Below are 19,961 nucleotides of genomic sequence, written 5' to 3' on the forward strand. Positions count from 1 at the left end.
TGAAATATGATTGTGGGCTTGGGTGCTGAGCCACAGGCTGAGATGCAGTTTCTCTGAGGGGGGGGCTGGTTTCCCTCTATGTCATTGTACAGTCCTCTGAGCACCCCCCAGGAGTGGTCCTTGAGCACAAAGCCCCAAAGCAAAACTAAAGACACTTAAAATCGGAATTATGTCTGGTAATGGGAAAGTCTCACTTTAATCAGACTCTCTTTTTTTTTTAAATAGGTAGAGGACGGTGAGCCACACCCAGCAGCGTCGTGGGATGGTGGGTCGCTGAGGAGGTGTGTAACTGCACACAAAGCAAAGGCTTTATATCTCTCCAGCTCCTCTTTGGGGGTCTCAAGACCAGAGCCAGGACTTTGAACCAACTGGAACTTGGAGGAAGGGTGTTTGGAAACAGGCTGAGGCTGATTACACCCCCACAACATCTAGCTGCCACAAAGGGCCCGGGAGGGGGCAGCTCATTTGCAGCCCCTCCAAATCAGGCCTCCATTCAAAAGGCTCAATCACAGTTTCCACTTGAGATAATTATGCATCATGTCTCGGTCATGGTGGCAATTGATGCCTGTGCAAATTATTTCTCCAATTGTGCAGCCCAGCAGAGATGGCAACAATTACCTCCCAGCAAAAAATGCAGTGTAATGACTCTGACGGTGAGTGTCTTCACCCAGACCTCAGAGAAGTCCTGACTGTGTGACCTTGAACAAGGAATTGAAAACTCAGAGGGTGCTGCTTCTCACGGAGCGTGTTGTGAGGGACCCCCCATGCACACCTCACACGCGGTCCCTTTTGCTGAGTTAAGGCCTATCCTGGGCCCAGGAAAGACCACGAGCAACCAGCATCTCTGTCTGGGTAGGCCCAGGCCAGGGCTAATCACCACAGTGGCTCGAGCATCTGCAGCACAGCACCAGGCGGCAGCTTTGCCGTTTGCCCACTTGACAAGGCTCTAGGGAAACCACCGGGGTAGCACGAGCCCTTCCATCCTGTCAGCGAGTCCAGCGACTCGCCCGAGTTCATGACAGAACAGTGAGCCGCAGACCCAGAACTTGAACAGAAAACCTCCTGGGTTCTGGCTGGCATCCCTCCCTGCCGTTCTTCACAAGGTTTATTTATTTATTTATTTTTGGTGGCCTCAAATGCTTTTCCTTGGGGAAACAGCAATAAACAGAGAAGGAAAGAAGGAGTGATCTCGTCCTGATCACTTCATCTCAGAATAAATCACGGAATCAAGCGCAGTGATCGCCAGCCTCCGGGCTGCCGACTGACCCGTGCTGGTCCCCAGATGTTTCCTGCCCATCTGTGACAAAGCGACAGTCACTTAACACTCCTTGGACCTGGTTGCTGGAGTGCCTACAATCAAGGATTCAAATGTCTGTGGGCTGGGGCTTGCAATCACAGAGCCACAGCTGGGCTGGCGGGCGGGGCTGGAGAGCCTGGAAAGTGGGTGCAGGGGACCCTCTTGGGGAGGGAGGGGGAAGGGGAGGTGATGGGGTTTTGTCACAAGAGACAAACTGGGATAGGATCCCGATGTCAAGAAACAGCCCAGGCAGGGACAGCAGGACCCACAGTCAGAAGCTCCCAGGTGGTCTGCAGGTCTGCGAGACGAGAGGTGGGACCAGAGGGAGCCTGGAATGGAAGCTGCAGGCTCTGGGGCAGGTGATACGAAGCAAGGGCTCCAGCTCTTTAGAGGAGCTTCCTGGCACTGGCGGACTCACTGTTAAAGAGAAAAGGCCGGACGGTGAGCAGAGCCACCAATAGAGCAGGTGAGGTGCTTGCCTTGCAGGAAGCCAACCTGGGTCCAATCCCTGGCATCACAAGCCTGCCAGACGTGATCCCTGAGCACAGACACAATAAACACTGAAAACTTTTCCGGTGCCTGATATCCACTAACCAGCAGTAATGTCGAAGGGATTCATTCGTCCATCCCTTGTTTATCGAGTATCTTCTATACCTACAGGGCAGTCATACTAGGGGAACGACTACAGCAGAGATCCCCGTTGGCAAAAATCCTTGACCTCCTCAAGCTCGCGTGCTAAGTGCTGGGAGTTAGGGAGCGGAGAGACCACTAAGCCAGCTGATCAGTGTTGTCGGGGAAAACGAAGTGGAAATGGGGAGCAACTGCTTAAGAAGCTATGCGTTTGTTTGTTTGTTTTTTCTGAATTTTGGACAGCCCTCCCCATGATACTTGGGGCTGAGGGCTAAGTGCACTGAGCTGTCTCGACCTGGTAGTGCTAGGGACCACCCCAGTGGTGCATAGGGGCGACAGGGTTATAGCCACTGGTGCTGAGGGATGGGGTGGGGAGCACGCAGTACCTGGGACCAAACGTGGGGCTTGTGCGTGACAGGCATGTCCTCCTCCAGCTCTTTAAGCTATCTTATTTATTTGGAGGATTTTGTTTGTTTTGCTTTGGGACCACATTCAGCAGTGCTCCTGGTTCTGGCTTAGAGGACCATGGAGTGCCGGGGGTCGAGCTCAGGCCCTCAGAGCTTGCTTCTTCGTTTTTTTTTTTTTTTTTTGGTTTGGGCATCCTAACCGGTGGTTCTTGGAGGTTGTTCCCAGCAGTGCTTGGGGTGGGGGCAGGGGGAGCGTGTATTTCTGTGAATCAAAGATGGCCCCCCTGCGTGCAAAGGATGTGTGTTACCCTCTGAGCCATCACACCAGCCCTCTTTCAGGTTTCTTGGATTTGGTTTTTGTGTTTTTGTATTTTGGTTACACCCGGAGGTGCTCAGGGTTTACTCCTGGCTAAGCTCGGGCAACCATATGGGATGTTGGGGATTGAACCCAGGCTGGCTGTGTGCAAGGCAAATACAACCTGCTGTATTATTAGCCCCTCTTTGAGGTTTGTTTGTTTGTTTGTTTGCTTTTTATAACAGGGGCCAATTTCAAGGCATTGCTTTGGCCATGCAGTGCCAGGGACCAAATTCAGGGCCCTATACTGAGAGGCACGTGCCCAGCTGGAGCCATCTCCAGGTAAGCTCTTCTATCCTAGTCTAGTGTAGTCTACTGCAGTCTCGTGTAGTGTAGTCTATCCTGTCCCATTCCAGTTCTACTTTATTTGGAGGTTCACGTTGGGCGACACTGGTGGTGTCAGGGTTTACTCCCGGCTTTAGAGTCACTCCTGGTGGTGCTCAGGGGACCAAAGGCAGCTCAGATTTGATCCCTGATACCACATGGCCCAGAAGCAGGAAGTATCTGCAGGCAGCAGAGAGTGCCAGGGCAAGGCCAAGCACGGGGGCTGCCGCTTTCCCCAAAGGCGCTTGCAAAGCTGACACTGGTGCCTCCAACCGTGAATAGACCCCCATGTGGACCCCCAGAGTCACCACCGCACCCCAGGCAGTGCAGTGCCAGAGACTTCCTCTGGATCCAGAGGGAAAAAGGGAAAAAAAATAGTCTCTACTCATAGCTTTGACTTTCCACCAATGCACAAGGTGGAAGCTTCAGGAAGTACCACAAAAATGCGAAGAAGAAAAGGAATTGCCTGCCACTGGCACCAGAGGCCACCGTGGTTGGCATGTGTGACTGAAGCATGGTTTTGTCTCTAGAGTATTCCTCACCCGCCCTGGGTACCGTTCATGCTGCTTTAACAATGAGCTGCAGTCCACTCGGCCTCACTCCCAGCGATAGTATTTCCGGAAGCTCCCAAGGGGACATCTTAAATGGTCCTCCACATCCATCCACAGCGGTTCCTCCTAGGGACCAGGACGACCCCAAAGAAGACTCTGCTAGAGATGCTCCTTGAAGGATACCCTCGCTGCTGGGGACCCCCAAAGCCCTCAGGTCCCAGAGGGGTGTATTCTGTGCAGGGGTGGGCAGAGCACCCCTCTCTCCAGCTCTGTGCCCACAAACGTCCCCCGGGTCTCCTCCGTGCTTCTCCAACCTCCCGGAAGTCTGCTCGTCTCTGCTTCCCATCTCCCACAAGCAACTCTCCACACTCAGGCTGAAAATAGACCCCTCCACGGGGATCAGTGCAGACTCCCCCTCCGCCATCAGTTTGTTCCTGGAATCCCCGGGAGGAAAGAGAAGAGGAGAAAGGCAGTAAGTGGCTTTGTCCCAAGGCACGGCCACTGCCACGGCAGTGAGAGCAGAGGAGGGAACCTGGCCGGCCCCACAGACACATTAAGCCTTAGGATTGGTGCTGATTTCCCCCAAGCAAAGCCCCAGAGTTGAGCTAAGTCCTCTCCCGCTACCAACACAGGACCAAGCACAGCTCCCTGCCTGCACCTTCCCCCATCTCTTCCTTCTCCAAAGACCTTGGGCTCCTCAGGAGGGATGTGATAGAGTGCCGGAAATGGCTAGATTTTGTTTCTGTTTGTTTCGCTTTATGGGCGTTTGGGGCGAGGGGGAGAGGTGGGTGGGCTGGGGAGATGAACACCCGGCAGTGCTCAGGGCTTACTCCTCAGCTCTGCACTCAGGGATCACGCCTGGCTGCTGGTCTCAGGACTCCATCAAATCCAGGATGTCTGTGTGCAAGGCAAGCGCCTTACCCGCTGGGCTCTCTCCAAGGCTGATGGAGGATGTAAGTGGAACATTGGAAGAAGAGGACAGGATTCCAGGCAAGGAGAAGAACATCAACAGAGCTGCAGCAGGGAGTGGGGCCAGGGAGGGAGGGGAGGGGGCTGGAGCAGTGTTGAGGGGAAGGAGAGGGAGGAGAAGGGGCTGCTTCAGGCAGAGGGGCCAGAGGTGGCGGGGGAGGGAGCAGGGCTGTCAGTTCGAGGCCAAAGGTCACTTGTGAACACAGAAGTCATGGACAGAGATGGGGGAGCGACGACAGCAGGAGTGGGGTGTGAGGAAGGACTGTCTGGGGAGTCCCTTGGAATGATTTAATCACTGTAAGCAGCAGAGCAATAGTTGTGGGGAGGAGTCCGCGATTTCAGCCACAAAGAATGCCAGAATGAGCTGGGCTGCTCATCAGAACAGAGGGCTGGGGCAAGGGGGGTGGGGGGCTTGTTTAAGGCCAAGATGGTGGATGTAGGACCCCAGAGAAAGTAAGGAGAGCAAGTAAGGCACTTGTCTTGCACATGGCCAACCTGGGTTCAATCCGGGCCTCTATGATCCCCCAAGTCCTGCTGTGAGCGATCCCTGAGCACAGAGCCAGGAGTCAGTCCTGAGCACTGCCAGATGTGGCTCAAAACAAACAAACAAACAAACAAACAAAAGATGATCCGGCTCTAGGCACATGGATCCGGAGGACACAGAGGAGGAACAGTGGGGCAGGAGGCTGATGTTGTCCCAGAGACACACACAGCTGGCCCAGGCGGGGGATAACAGCCCTGCTTCCACTGTTGGCTCTTGGAGCCTAATTCTGGGCCCATCTTCTAAATTTGCTTCTTCAAATTATTTGAGAAGAAGAAGGTCCAGAGTGGCATGGCCGGGGCGTCAGGGAGCTGCGGGCTGGGTTAGGGGGTGAGCACAAGACTGTCCAAGGTCCTTTGCGGGCACAAAAAAACAGAATTGCTGGAGCCAGAGCAATAGGACAGCAGGTAGGGCATTTGCCCTACACATGGCCAACCTGGGTTTGAATCCAACACCCTTTCTGGCCCCTTGAACACCACCAGGCATGACCTCTGAGCATAGAGCCAGGAGTAAGCCATGAGCAGGGCCTGGTGTGGCCCCCAACCCAACCCAGCCTCCCCAGCAAAACAAAGCAGACCTGTACCCAATGGGCACACGGCAGTCAGGAGGAGTCAGGGCCCGCCTTAGCCAAGGGCTGAGGCCCGGGGATCCCTCACTTAGCAGCCCCGCCCCCTAAACTCCTCAGTGGGCATTCTTGCATTCTTGCATGAAAGGGAATTTTCTTTTTTTTTCTTATTTATTTTTTATTATTGAATCACTGTGAGATAGTTACAAGCTTTCCTGTTTGAATTTCAATCTCACAATGATCAAACACCCATTCCTCCACCAGTGCACATTCTCCACCACCAATGTCCCCAGTATACCCCCCCATTTCCCACCTTCCCCCTGCCTCCATGGCAAACAATTTCCCCCATACTCTCTCTCTACTATGGGGCATTGTGTTCTGCAATACAGATACTGAGAGGTCATCATGTTTGGTCCTTTATCTACTTTCAGCACACATCTCCCATCCTGAACGGTTCCTCCAACCATCATTGACTTAGTGATCCCTTCTCTATCCCAGCTGCCTTCTGCCCCCCCCACTCATGCGACGGCTTCCAACTATGGGGCCATCTTCCTGGCCCTTGTGTCTACTGTCGAAAGGGAACTTTCCGGGCAAGACCACCATCCCCTTTGATCAGGCCTTCAGTATCGCCATGGGACAAGGCTCTCTGAGGAGGAAGCTTCTCGTTCTGATGTCTTGGACACACAGCTACCTGCCCCAGACACAAACACACGCTCCAAATATGGATGCAGAGAGTTCTTCCAGGGGCATGGTGAGACATCTCGTGGTTAAGGCCATGAGGCTACGGGTTCGATCCCCATGGCCATGGTGAGCACTAAACACCAAGCTGATGAGCGTGGCCATCTAGGAATCCGGGAGCAGACAGACTTGTGTAAATGCAACCATACATAACTGGGACAAAAAGTGTGTGTGTATATGTGTGTGTGTGTGTGTGTGTGTGTGTGTGTGTGTGTGTGTGTGTGTGTGTGTGTGTAGAGGGAGGCACCTCAGCAAACACTGCAGCTGAAAAGCTGTGAAAGCGCCGTGTCCAGGAGGGGGTCCTGGTGAGCACATGTGAGAGTCCTGCAGCCACCTGAGCACATGACCGCCAGCCTGCATTCCACCGCATCTAAGGGGGGAGCCCCAACACCTGCTGCGTGACCCCCGCCAGCACCGCCCAGTGTGTGAGCACCACAGCCAAGCTCGTGTCCCAGCCCCAGGTCATAGCAATGGCCACATCAGCGGAGGGAAGGGAAGGGGGCGTTGACTAAATTAAAACTATTAAAATGGAAAGAAATCATTCCTCCCACACCATGGAGGACGCGAAGAAAAGCCATCAGCTGGCAGCTATCCTGTGCATGTGCTGGGCCTGGAACTTTCCAACTATTTTCACATGGAGTCACACAACCATGGGCTGACAGTTGATTTTTCCATTTTTATAGAAAACAATAAGCCCTGGGGAAGTTGAGTGTTTCAGCCCAGGATGGTGTCTTGAAGGTGGCAGATGGTTCCCGGCCCAAGTCTGCCGGTGCCCACATGTGTTACTGCTCTTTATTCTTTACATATGTGTGCACGGCGGCCTGCACACCGGCACATGGCCATCCCGCTAGTTCTTAGGGGGTGGGAACCTCATTTTGTCACTGATGCCCGCTGGGGACTAGAGAATGGGCTTGAGCACATACAAACTCACAAGAGGGTGTGGGGTGGTTAAGTGAATGAATGATTACACAACCCCACTCTCCCACACACTCACACACACTCCACACACACACTCACATGTGCACTCCCACATACACAGTCACACATACTCACACACTCACATATGCACTCACACACTCCCATACATTACACATTCACATGTACACAGACACTCATATATGCACTTGCACTCACATACTCACAAATACACAGTCACATATGTACTAACATACTCACAGTCCCACACTCCACATACTTACATACACACCTCCCCACACTCATGGTATACACTCTCACACACACTCCCATGCACACATGCTCACATATTCACATACATATTCACATGTATACTCACATACTCACACATAGTCACATATACTCTACACTCACATAAACACCTCACTCATACACAGTTACACATACACTCACACTCACATATACACTCACACACTGCCACACACTTAGCATGCTCACATGTTAACACTCCTACCCCCTCCACACATTCACACACACTCTCATACACCACACCCATATACACACATATACACTCATTCACTCATTGATACATATACACTCAAACACTCCTGTAACACACATATACTCACAAACACATACACAAGTCATATGCACCTATATACTCACACACTCAAATACGTTCACATACATGCGCACTCATTTATACACTCACTCACACACTCATAAGCGTACTACACACATACGTACGCACACAAAATCACACTCTCATATTACACACACGCTCACATTCACACACTTATGCAAACACACACACTCAGTACTCAATGCACTCACACTCATTCACACCCACTCACATGCCCTCACATACACGTGTAAACACCTCAGATTCATGGCCTAAGAGGGCCCCCGAGCCCCCCAGGTCTGCCCCTGCAGGGGGAACTTCTCCACCACTGGCCCCTTTGCCGCCTCCCCCCATCGCGCCCCGACTTCCCCTTGAAGCGGGCCACCAGCCCTCTCCCGAGTGTTGGCGCAGTGCACCGCCTCCACCCGGCTCAGGCGAGACAAAGGGTTTTCTGAGAGCCTTACAAAGCGAGCGAGCAGGGGAGAAAAGAAATGGAGAAACCCCAGTCCTTGGGCCGAGCGGCTGTCCGAGCTGGCTTCTGAGCCTCAGGCCAGCCCTGGGGCCTGGCGGCGGCTGGGCTGGGTCCATGGGCCAGCGGCTTCCAGAGCCCAGGACTGCTCTGGGCCCTGCCAGCAGCCCCGACGCCAAGCCCAAGGAGGAGGAGGGACCTGGCCCAGTGCTCCAGCGGGGGAGAAGGGGGCGGCGGTGCAGGGGGCCCTGCACCTCCTCCGGACCCTGCTGCTTCTGCCTCGCTGCCGGGGCGAAGGGCCAGGCTTCTGCTCAGTACCTTGCAACCGTGTGGTGCCAGCCCCTTGCCCAAAGGTGTCACCTCCCTGCTTCTTCCCAGACCCTCAAGGCTCTGCTCTGCGTGGCCCCCTCCTCCCTCACCCCTCCCTCTGGCCTCCTGACCCATGTGCCTTCTGAGGGGATGCCACGGAGCAAAGGATTCCGAGGGCTCGGCCACCTCCACGGCCCCAGCTTCCACTGGGGCTGCAGCACGGGCATGGGTGGGGCGGGCGAGGGCAATGCACGTTGTTTCTTAGCCCACCAAGAGCCGCTGAATCAGAAGCGCGGCAGGGGGGACTGGAAAGGCCGCGGCTCTAGCAGCCCCCTGCAATTCTCGCACTGAAGTCTCAGCAGCACCCCCCCTCAAATCCAATACATTCCACTTGTGCCCCCTGCGTGTCTATAACAATAGCCAGGCCGTTAATTGAGCAATTCCTAGGTGCCAGGAGCCCTGTGTTGCAAGGCCGAACACGAGGCTGCTGAGGGAGGGTCCACTCACTCCAGCTTGCCCCGGCCCTCAGCCCTGGGTGAGAGAGGCCGTCATCAGCCTGGGGGCTCTGGGCCTTCCAAGCTGCCATGCATCCTCCCCCCACCCCCCGCGTCCACCGCGCCCCCACACACCCGTTCTCTGTAACAGGGAGGACGTCCCTCCCACACACACAGGCGCCCCCTCCCAGGCCGACCACACACAGGGCCCCCACCCTCTGCAGCACGCGGGCCACGGAGACAGCGGGCAGGCTCGCTCTCCAGCACTGCTGGTTTCTCTCACCCAAGTCTGGCATCTGAGCCCGGAGAGCCAGCAGGGCCAGGGAGCTGGCGAGGGGCATCTCCAGGGCCCTGGGAGCCCCTCTCGGGGCCTCCCAGCCCACAGCCCCTGAGGGCCGGCCCTGCTGCAGGGCGCGGGTGGGCCTTGAACACCCCTGCCCCAGGACCCAGCCCGAGCACAGCCCGTCCGTCCGTCCGTCCGTCCGTGTGGGTCCTGGCCCCCCCCGGCCCCAGCCCTCCTCCTCTCTCGGAATGTGGCAGCCTGAGAGCAGATGTGCTTTCAGCTCTCTCCAAAAAAACGAGTCTTCTTAGGAATCCTGCCACGGGGGAAAGGCGTGGGGCGGGGGGAGAGGGGGGATTGGAAAAACAACCGAAATACCATAACACAGAAAAGTGATCCAAATAAAAAGCAGCGACTGTGTATCTGGAAGGAGTAAACGGCAGAGGAGAGGCGTGGAATGGCGCGGTGTGGCTGCCAGGCTGCCAGCCTGGGCCGGCGGCAGGGGGGCGGCGGGCGGGGGGGGGCGGGGGGGGCAGCTGCAGACTGGCCACAGGAAGGCTGGGAACAGGGGGTGGGACACCTGGGACGGGGCTCATCACCTGAAGACGCTCCCCTGCCGCTCCAGTGCAGGGCTCTGGCACCCCAGTGCCCCAAGTCCCAGATGGCAAGACCTTCCGGGGGTCTGCTGGGGAGCAGCCCTCCGACCACCACAGGACCAGAATCGCGCCTGGACACACAGCCTCCTGCGTGCACGGACAGTGGAGGTGAGATTTCTTCCGAGGCCACAGACTATCAAGTGCAAACACTCGGGGTCGGGTGGGGAGGTGGTACAAGGATTGAGATGTCGACGCGGCCAATCCCATTTTGATTCCTCAGCACTGCGCAGGGTGTCCCAAGCAGCACCAGGAGCAAGCACAGAGCAAGGAGCAAGTTCTGAGCACCGCCCCCTCCCCAAGGTGTGGCCCTAAACTCAAACAAACAAACACACACAAAGTGCTAAAACCAAAATGGATGCTTAATTTCAAATTTGAGAGGGCCGAGATCATACAGAGGATAAGGCACTTGCCTTGCATGCAGCTGACCACTAGTTTGATCCCTAGCACTACAGAGGGTTCCCTGAGCCCTGCCAGGAGGGGTCCCTGAGCACAGAGCCAGGAGTAAGTGCCGTGTAAGGCAGGGTATGCCCCTCGCCCCAATCCAAAAAAGAAAAAAACCCACTCAGGGTGTCACTCAGTTCTCTCCCCAAGCCATGGCCCCTGGAACACCGGTCTGCATAGAGCCCACCTCTCCTCGCTATAAAATGGGTTAAATTCAGCTTTCTCTGGCCCCCGCTGGGTCCCCCTGACACACACACACACACACACACACACACACACACACACACACACACACACACACACACACTCCCTCCAAGCACTTGCAAGGCTTGGACACGGGACCTGTCCTTAGTGTCCTCTGTCTCGGCCACATTCCAGGCACTGGACTGAGCGAACGTTTGCCTGTACTGTGCGCTTAGCTCTCCATGAGACCAGCACCCTTCTTCCCATTTTGCAGGTGGAAAAACAAAGGCCCAGGAAGGCACTTTGGGGAAAGTGACAGGTGTGGCCTGACTGTGACTCCAGAGCCCAGGCAGCCTCAGGATGTGGGGACAGGCAAGGTCACAAGGTCCCGGGGGGGAGCTGAGGGGACAAGCTGGGCAGGTAGGTGTCTGGAGCTGGGAGAGCGGCTTGCTCTGGCGGGTGTGCCAAAGCTCCCAGGGTCCCAAGACACCCTGGAGGCTGGCAGAGTGGCTGCTGGGGGATGCTTCGGGGTCGGGGTCTGGGGGGCTGCAGTGCCTCGGACCTTGGTCCGCCATGAGGCGGAGGCTGGGAGCAGAGGGGGGAGCAGGAGGTAACTGAGCGTTCACAGAGCATCAGACGGGGGTGCAAGCCACACAGGAGCGGAGACAGGGCAACCGAAGCTAAAAGGCGCCCCGTCACTGGCAGGGCAGTGGCTGATGGCCACTCGCTTGTCCAGCTTTCTCTGAGGCCAAAGGGGCTCTGGCCGGACAGGCTGGCATGCCCCAGTTAGAGCTCAGAAAACAGGATGCCAGGACAGCGGGGCGGGCACTTGCCTTGCACACAGCCTCCTCAGGTTCCATTCCCAGCGCCCATAGTGTCCCCTGAGCCCCACCAGGCGTGACCCCTGATCTCAGAGCCAGGAGTAAGTCCTGACGGAGCACTGCTGGGTGTGCCCAGCCCCAAATCAAACAAACAAAAAGACCGGAGGCAGGGCTGGAGGGTCAGGTGGACATGCAGCCACCAGCTGCCATGCAGGGAGAGACACACGGCCTCTCTGGGCTCAAGGTGGCTCCGGCCTGGGAAATAGCGGAGGCGGGACTGTTTCCCACCACCTCTGTTCTCCAGTCCCTGCCGGCCACCTCCTCCAGGGAGCCTGCCATCTCGGCCCTCCCTGGCACCTAGCAGCCCCTGGCTGTGCTTCAGGAGGACCTGAGATTTGGCCACCCCGGGCATGACCGGCCTGTGCACGGTGACCCACCAGGGCCATGGGCTTCTCCGGGACCCCCAGCCATGGAGCCTAGAGACAACTCAGATGCTCTCCATTTCTCACTGAGAGGAGAGTTGGATGTCGTGGTGAAGTTCTTTAGGAGTTCTTCAGGGGCCCCCAAAGCCGATTGTGTTGGAGGGACCTTCCAGGGGTTGATGTAGTTGGATAGCACTCTTTCTTCACAGAAAGCAAAGCTCTTTCTGACTCTTTTGTTTGTTTGGTTGCTTTTTTGGTCACACCTGGTGATGCACAGGGGTTACTCCTGGCTCATGCACTTAGGAATTACTCCTGGCAGTGCTCAGGGGACCATATGGGATGCTGGGAATCGAACCCAAGTCGACTGCATGCAAGGCAAATGCCCTACTCGCTGTGTTATAGCTCCAGCCCCTCTTTCTGACTCTTAATACCTGAGTTATTTATTCCAGTCCCTCTCAATTATGTTGGCTTACTTATTATTATTTAAAAATAATGAATGAATTATTAAATAAGTTTATTGAATGTATTATCACATAAATGATTATTAAATTCTTTAGTTCACAAACTAAAGGGACTTAGAGAATAGGACCATGCTACAAAGCAAAAAAAAAAAAAGTTAAGAAGATCTATATGGCTTTTGTCCCTAAAGGTGTAACTTTGAGGGAATAATTATAATCTACAACCTTCTAGAAGATTCTATGGAAGTCCATTTAAAGAGATAGCCAATGCAACCAATGCAAGAGCCAGCAGAATGGCCGTGTGGGGCTGTGCAGTTTGAACAAACTGAACGGACCAGGAGCTATGTGAGCCAGGGTCACTTCTTGCTGGCCAGCAGCCTCTGAGCCCGTTTCCACCTCACTCCTGTCGCCAACCTCATTCATCTGGTCCGAGTGGATTTTTCTCTTCCTCTGCTCCCTCTTCTCTCACATGGTTCCTCCATCCAGCCTTCCAGGAAGGGTGTTTGGTTGTTTGGCTTGAAGGGGGGGGGGTGGAGAGAGAGTTATATCCCCTCCCCTGCCAGCTCCTCTCAGAGCATTGCATTTTTGGGAAGTGTGATTCATGGGGAAAGAACTCTTTCCGAAGCTCTCTAACCTTTGATGTGACCCCAAAAAACCTGTGGCTAATACAGAGCGATCTAAATCTCTCAAAGCTTGTAAACACAAGAGCCGCACTGCATTCGGGCCTCTGGCTGGGAGCTCCTGCCGCCAGCTGGGGGAATGTTCCCCCTCCAGCCCCGCCCCCCACCCCCCCATTCACAGTCCTGCCCACAAAGCCTCCGTCTGAGCACAGCTTCAGAGGCGGGGGCGGGGGGGGGGGGGTTTGGTCAGTCCTGAAGTCAGAGCTGGACCCAGAACCTCCGTCCCTTCGATTCTACTAGGGGAATCTCAGTCACTTGGCAGGGAGGGAAAGACCAAGAAACAGGCCTCTAAAGGGCTAGAGCCATAGTCCAGTGGGTAGGGCATTTGCCTCACACCAGCTCACCCAGGTTCGATCCCCAGCATCCTGTATGGTCCCCTAAGCACCACCAGGAGTAATTCCTGAGTGCAGAGCCAGGAGTCAGCCCTGAGCATCCTGGGGTGTGACCTAAAAAAAAGCAAATAACCAACCAAACAAACAAAAAACCCAGGCCTCTAAAAGACAGCATTCAGGTCCAGAGCCCTAATACAATGCTTGTTTTGCATGCCTTTGTTTTGTTCTTTTTTTTTTTTTTTGGATTTTGAGTCGCACCTGGCGATGCACAGGGGTTCCTCCTGGTTTTGCACTCAGGAATTACTCCTGGCAGTGCTCAGGGGACCATATGGGATGCTGGGAATCGAACCTGAGTCGGCCACATGCAACGCAAACGCCCTACCTGCTGTGCTATCGCTCCAGCCCCCTGTTTTGCATGCCTTTGGCACAGGTTTGATTCCTGGCATCCCATATGGTCCCCTGAGCCCCTCCGGAAGTGATCCCTGAGTGCAGAGCCAGGAGTAGAGTAAGCTCTGAGCACCGCTCAGGAGTAGAGTAAGCTCTGAGCACTGCTGGGTGTGGCCCAAACCATAGCCTACCCTTCCCCCACACACACACTGTTTGAAATATAGGGTCCAGACTGCCAGGAAGGTGGCACAAAGGGCTGAGGCATAGGCTTGGCATGTGGGCACCCTGGGCTCCATCCTCTGATGGCTGGGAGCAGCGCCCAGCAGTGGCCCTCACCCCTGAATACAATACAGCCTCAGCAGTAGGACACTGGGACCAGCAGGAGGCCCCAGGACAATGTCATGTTACACCCATCATGGATCCCAACCATGGCCTGGCCCAGAATGGGGTTTCTGAATGTTTTCCTGCAAAGACAGACTCAACAAATGTGACCTATTTCCCCATGAAAATAGAAGTTTGTCTCTGAGACCATCAGCAAGTGGGAAAAAAAAAATGGGGCGGTGTGGGTGAGGTGGGGGTCCGGGGAGAGGATGGCCAAGCCTGGCAGTGCTCAGGGCCTGCTCCTGATTCAGTGCTCAGGGATCACGCCTGGTGATGCTATGGGATGCTGGGGATCAAACCCAGGTTGGCCACGTGCAAGGCAAGTGCCTCACCAGCTGTGCCATCTCTAAGGCACAAATGGCAAGAAATTGTAACAAACTAGGAATGAAATGAGCCAGACCCCTCCACTCTGGGCAGGAGCTGTCTGACGCTGTTTGCTGAGTTGAGTGGACGAGGCTCTGGCCAGAGGTCACCTCGCATGGCACAATTCTGTTGCTCTCTCTCAGCCTCACTCTGCTCTCTGCACACCCGAAGCAGAGCAGGGAGCTGGGGAGACGGTCACACAGTGTCCAGGCGCTGGGCTGAGGGTCTCCAGCTCGCCCACCCCCAGCAGGACCCCACAAGCTCTGGGCTGCGGTTTCCTGGAGGGAAGAGGCCAAACGTCTGCACTCCTGCCACTCTTACTGGAAATAGTCCCTTCAAACAGGTGGCCCGGAGGGCCCGGGGAAGGCGGTGCCCTGGCTCTGCTAATGGCCGGGCTGGACCGACCCTCCCTCCAGGGCGCCCTGCCTCCCTCCCCCCCCCCAACAGTTCCAAAATCAAAGGTTTGGTTTTGCGGCTTTGTGGGGCGTGGGGGCTGGGGGTGGGTCACACCGGGGTGACGCTTGGGGTCTACTCCTGCCTCTGGGCTGGGGATCACTCCTGGAGGTGCTCTGGGGACCCAGCCTGGGCCTGCCTCCATGCAGAGCCCATATTCCGGCCCTTCGAGCCACCTGCCCGGCCCTGCCACCAGCACTGGTCACTGGGTTCAGGTCTCCCGGCTGGAGGAACGTGGAGACCCCACTCTGTCTCTGCACTTGGTAGGGAGGATGCTGGGTGGGCAGCCGGACTCCCCGTCTTTGCAAGCCCCTCCCCCGACACCCTTCCCGTTCAGCAGGTCTGGTGACCCACATGCTACTCCCTCGAACTCATGCCTCGCTTGCGTGTCTCTCTTCTTTGCTGGCTGTTTCCACTCTGCAGAAGCCCAAGTTTTCTCTCTCTCTCTCTCTCTCTCTCTCTCTCTCTCTCTCTCTCTCTCTCTCTCTCTCTCTCTCTCTTTCTTTTTGGGTCACACCCAGCGATGCAGATGCACAGGGGTTACTCCTGGCTCTGCACTCAGGAATTACTCCTGGCGGTGCTTGGGGGACCATATGGGATTCCGGGGATTGAACCCGGGTCGGCTGCATGCAAGGCAAATGCCCTACCCACTGTGCTATCACTCCGGCCACGTTCTCTCTTGAACACAGATTCCTTTCCTTCTCCCCCTGACTCCCAGATCTAAGTAAGTGGCATTCAATAAAAAACTATTTTGGCTTCTCTAAAAAATAAACAGAGAAAGAGGGTTGGAGCGATAGTGCAGTGGGTAGGGCACTTGCCTTGCATGCAGCCCACCTGGGTTCAATCCCAAACCCCCACATTGCATAGACTCCCCGGAGCACTGCCAAGAGCGATTCCTGAGCATCACTGATTGTGCCCCAAAAACAAACAAATAAATAAATAAAAAGAGAGCTATGAAGAGTGAAACAGAGTGAGAGAGAAAGAGTGTGTGTGAGAGAAGGGGGGCAGGAGAGAGAGAGAGAGAGAGAGAGAGAGAGAGAGAGAGAGAGAGAGAGAGAGAGAGAGAGAGAGAGAGAGAGGAGAGAGAGAGAGACGGAGGGAGGGAATCCCTTCCTGCCCCTCTGATTTCTGGAAGGCCTTTCCAGAGAGTTCTTTCCCCCTACCAGCCAGGGGTGCACTGGACAAGAGAACTGGGTTCTGTTCCCCAAGGCTGTGGCTGTGTGTCGGGGCTAGCACAGACCCCCAGGTGTGAAGTCGGTGAGGCCCCTCCACCTGACCCAGCCCCCGCCCCCAGCAGCCCCCACCTCCAGCTGGGGCCCGTGATTCCCCGGGCCAGCCGCTTTCCCACCTCCACTGACACTGTCAGCTCTCCCTTTCTCTGCTGAAGGACAGTGGACAGGCTCTTCCCCTGGGCCAAGAACAAAGGTGGAGCCCCCCCGCAGCCCTGCCATTGTGCCTACGACTTCCACACTTCCTCTCCAGGGACAACCCGCTAGCATGTGGCCCCGGCCATCCCGAGCTCTTTTGAACCTCCTTTCTGAAACGGAAATAATAAAAATGTCAGGCCGCCAGTTTGTTTGTGGAAAAGAGTGAAGAGATGGAGTAGGAGAAAGTGTTTGGTACCAAAGCAAGGACAGTTGTGATAAAGGTCAGTTGGGATTCCTGTTGTCATCAGGCTGTGGCAAGTGCTACCAACACAGCCCCTGCCCCTCAGCCATACACCCAGACCACTAGAACCTTCTAGACTGGGGTCTCTGCCTGCTGACTGCAGTTGGGCAGTCAGGGCAGAGGGCCAGGGTGAGGTCAGGCCTCTTCTCATGGCAAATCCCAGTGTTTATAAACCCCAAGAAAGAGCGTGTGTCTCCCCAGAGGTTCCCTCACTCATGGAGAGCCAGGGGCCCTCACGAAAGGCGGGAGGGGCACCCCCAAAGCCAGCCCTTTGGGCACAGGCAAGAGCAGAGCTCTCTGAGGGGCCCGTTCCCCTCGAGCCTGGACCGGCTGGGACCGAGTAAGGAGCTCCACGTGCACTTCCTCACTGAACCCTAACGACAGGCCGGTGATGCTGAGAGTTACTGTTCTGTTCTGAAGAAGTAGACTTACTGTAACTATTTAAGCAGATGACTAGCTCACACCCTGACACACCCTTGTTTGGAATCACTCCCTTGAGTGGATCTCCTTAGATGAGATTTCCTTAGATGAGATTTTGTTAATCTCCTCAAGAAATGGTCTTACCCTTCTTTGTTGATTTGTTGATGTTAAACCCATCTTTGTGCTACCGCCCTATGCAATTTGCTATATAAACTAAGACTGTGGGGCAAAGGGCAGGGCCAGACTCAGAAGAAGCAGAGGGAGAGAATGAAATAAAGTGATCGAGCAACCAGTTTGGCTTCTTCCTTCCATCACCTTCCCTTGACTGATAGTGCACACAGCGGTTCCGGAGCACCGGACGCGGGCGGTGAGACAGAGCCGCCCGGAGAGCCCGAGTGGGCATACCTTAGTTTTTTACATTTTTTCTTTAACTTAATTTTTATAAAGTAGTTCACAATAATTGATTTCATTTAATATCCAAACACCAATCCCACCACCATTACACCTTTCCACTACCATATTATTTTGGATATTTTTATCCTGAACCCCAATCCCTGCCCCAAAGCAGATCCGGAATAATTTCTTTTGCATTGTTTGTATGAATAGAGAGCTAAAAATGATCCAAGAAAGGTTTCTTAGAGGAAAGTGTATGAAGATTGTTGCATTTCACCCAGGAGCCATTAAGGCCTTCTATAAGAGAGTACGAATGTTGTTAAATGTTAAGCCTTGTGTGCTTATCTACCTACCTGTCTGTCTGTCTATCTATCTATCTATCTATCTATCTATCTATCTATCTATCTATCTATCTATCTATCTACCTATCAATCTATATGTACAAATATATTTTCCCCTAAGATTGGCTGTCTTCTACTTTAAACCCCATTAACTGTGATGCACTACTCTTGGAATATTAGTGAAGTGAGATATGAGATGTCACGTGTTTGCATTTGCGGCTGCACGGTCCAGGAATAGGCTCACTCATGGGTGAGGCTTGTCTGAGTGTGTGTAGAGCGGCCATGAGCATAGTGGTGGTTGAGTTCTGGAGGTTTTCGGCTGCCAGGGCTGGCTCCTAGGGGCAGGGAGGGGCCTCAATCCCCACCCCCTCCAGGTTGCCTCCAATGAAACAGTGGTATGGAGTCCAGTGGCATGACTATGGCATGTCGTTTTACGCTCTTTTCCGAGAGATATATAAATGAGTCTCTGGATCATGGGTGTTGATGAGATTATAAGGCGCCAGTCAGAGGTAGCTTGTGGGTGTGATTGCCAAGTTGCCGGAAACAGGGAGAGATGGGGGAGGCCACCCATTCCTGGTTCTGTTGAACCTGGAGTTTTCAGTCACAAGTCTTGCATACCTGGGTTTGCTTCGGATTCCCTCAGGGTGAGGCTCGGCCTGAGCATGTGGAAAGCATCCATGAGCATGGTGGCGGTAAAATTTGGGAGCTCCTTAAGCACTGCTTGGGAGGTCCCCTAATAATTTTTAAATTTTTTAAAAATAGTTTTCATTTTATAAATTAGTTCACAATATTTGATTACATTTAATATTCAAACACCAATCCCACCACCATTACACCTTCCCACCATCAAATTTGTGATATTTCCATCCCAAGCCCCAATCTCTGTCCCAAAACATAACCGAAATAATATATTTTGCATTGTCTGTTAGGAAGAACTGCTGAACATGCTTACAAAAAAGTGTTTATATAGGAAACAGTGTGAAGACTGTTCTATTTTGGCAGGAGCCATTAAGACATCCTATAGGATATCACTAACAATGTTGTTAAAGTTTGGGTGATGTGAGCTCTGAAAATATGTATATATGCACACACACATATATATATATATATACCCCTCTATGATTTGTTGCCTACTGTCTGAACCCCATCAAATATGGTGTGATAATCATGGAGAATGGTTAGGGAGTGTCTTATGATGTGTGCAGGAATATGTTTACTCATATGTGAGGCTCGGCCCAAGCATGTGGGGCGTGGCCTTGAGCGTGGTGGTGGTTGGGTTGTGAAGGTTTTCGGCTGCTGGAGCTGGGTCCTTTGGGGTGGGAAGGGCTCTCAGCCACCCTCCTCTGGGCACCCCTGTGAAATAGCCTGGCGTGGAGTCTGGTGGTATGGCTATGGGGCCCAATTATTTATTTATTTATTTATTTATTTATTTATTTTTGGGTCACACCCAGAGATGCTCAGGGGTTATTTCTGGCTTTGCACTCAGGAATTGCTCCTGGCAGTGATTGGGGACCATATGGGATGCCAGGGATCGAACCTGGGTTGGCTGCGCACAAGGCAAACGCCCTACCCACTGTGCTATCGCTCCGGCCTCCCCAATAATTTATTTTTAACTAAAACATAAAGAGCATAGAATGTTCTATGAGCCCAGGGGACCTGGGACTGCACGTCTGGGGAGAGCACAGTGCTGGGCTGGGCTCAGGGTGCCTGCCACCAGCCTCCTCCTCCCCACCACCCCCCGCCACTGTTCTCCCTTTTAAACACCGTGCCTTACAAAGTCGTTCCTCTGTAATTCTAATTCGGAATGCAATTCTAATGCAGTTGTTCCAGGCACTCAGTGTTCCAACACCAATCCCACTGCTTGTGCGCCCTTCTTTCCACCCATGTCCCCAGTTTCTCACCCAGCCCCCAAGCCCGTTCCCTTAACAGGCGCAGAATCATTCACTTTATATTGCTTGTTACAACTAAATGGCTAGTGGAATGATTTGGAAAAAAAAAAAAAAAGAAAAAAAACCTTCAGTAAAAGAAAATTTGTGAAAATTGCTCTATCTCACCATGGAGTCATAAAGTCCTCATCCGAGGGTTGAGTAAGCGGC

This window comes from Sorex araneus, chromosome 2 (genome assembly GCF_027595985.1).
Source record: "Sorex araneus isolate mSorAra2 chromosome 2, mSorAra2.pri, whole genome shotgun sequence".
NCBI lineage: Eukaryota > Metazoa > Chordata > Mammalia > Eulipotyphla > Soricidae > Sorex > Sorex araneus.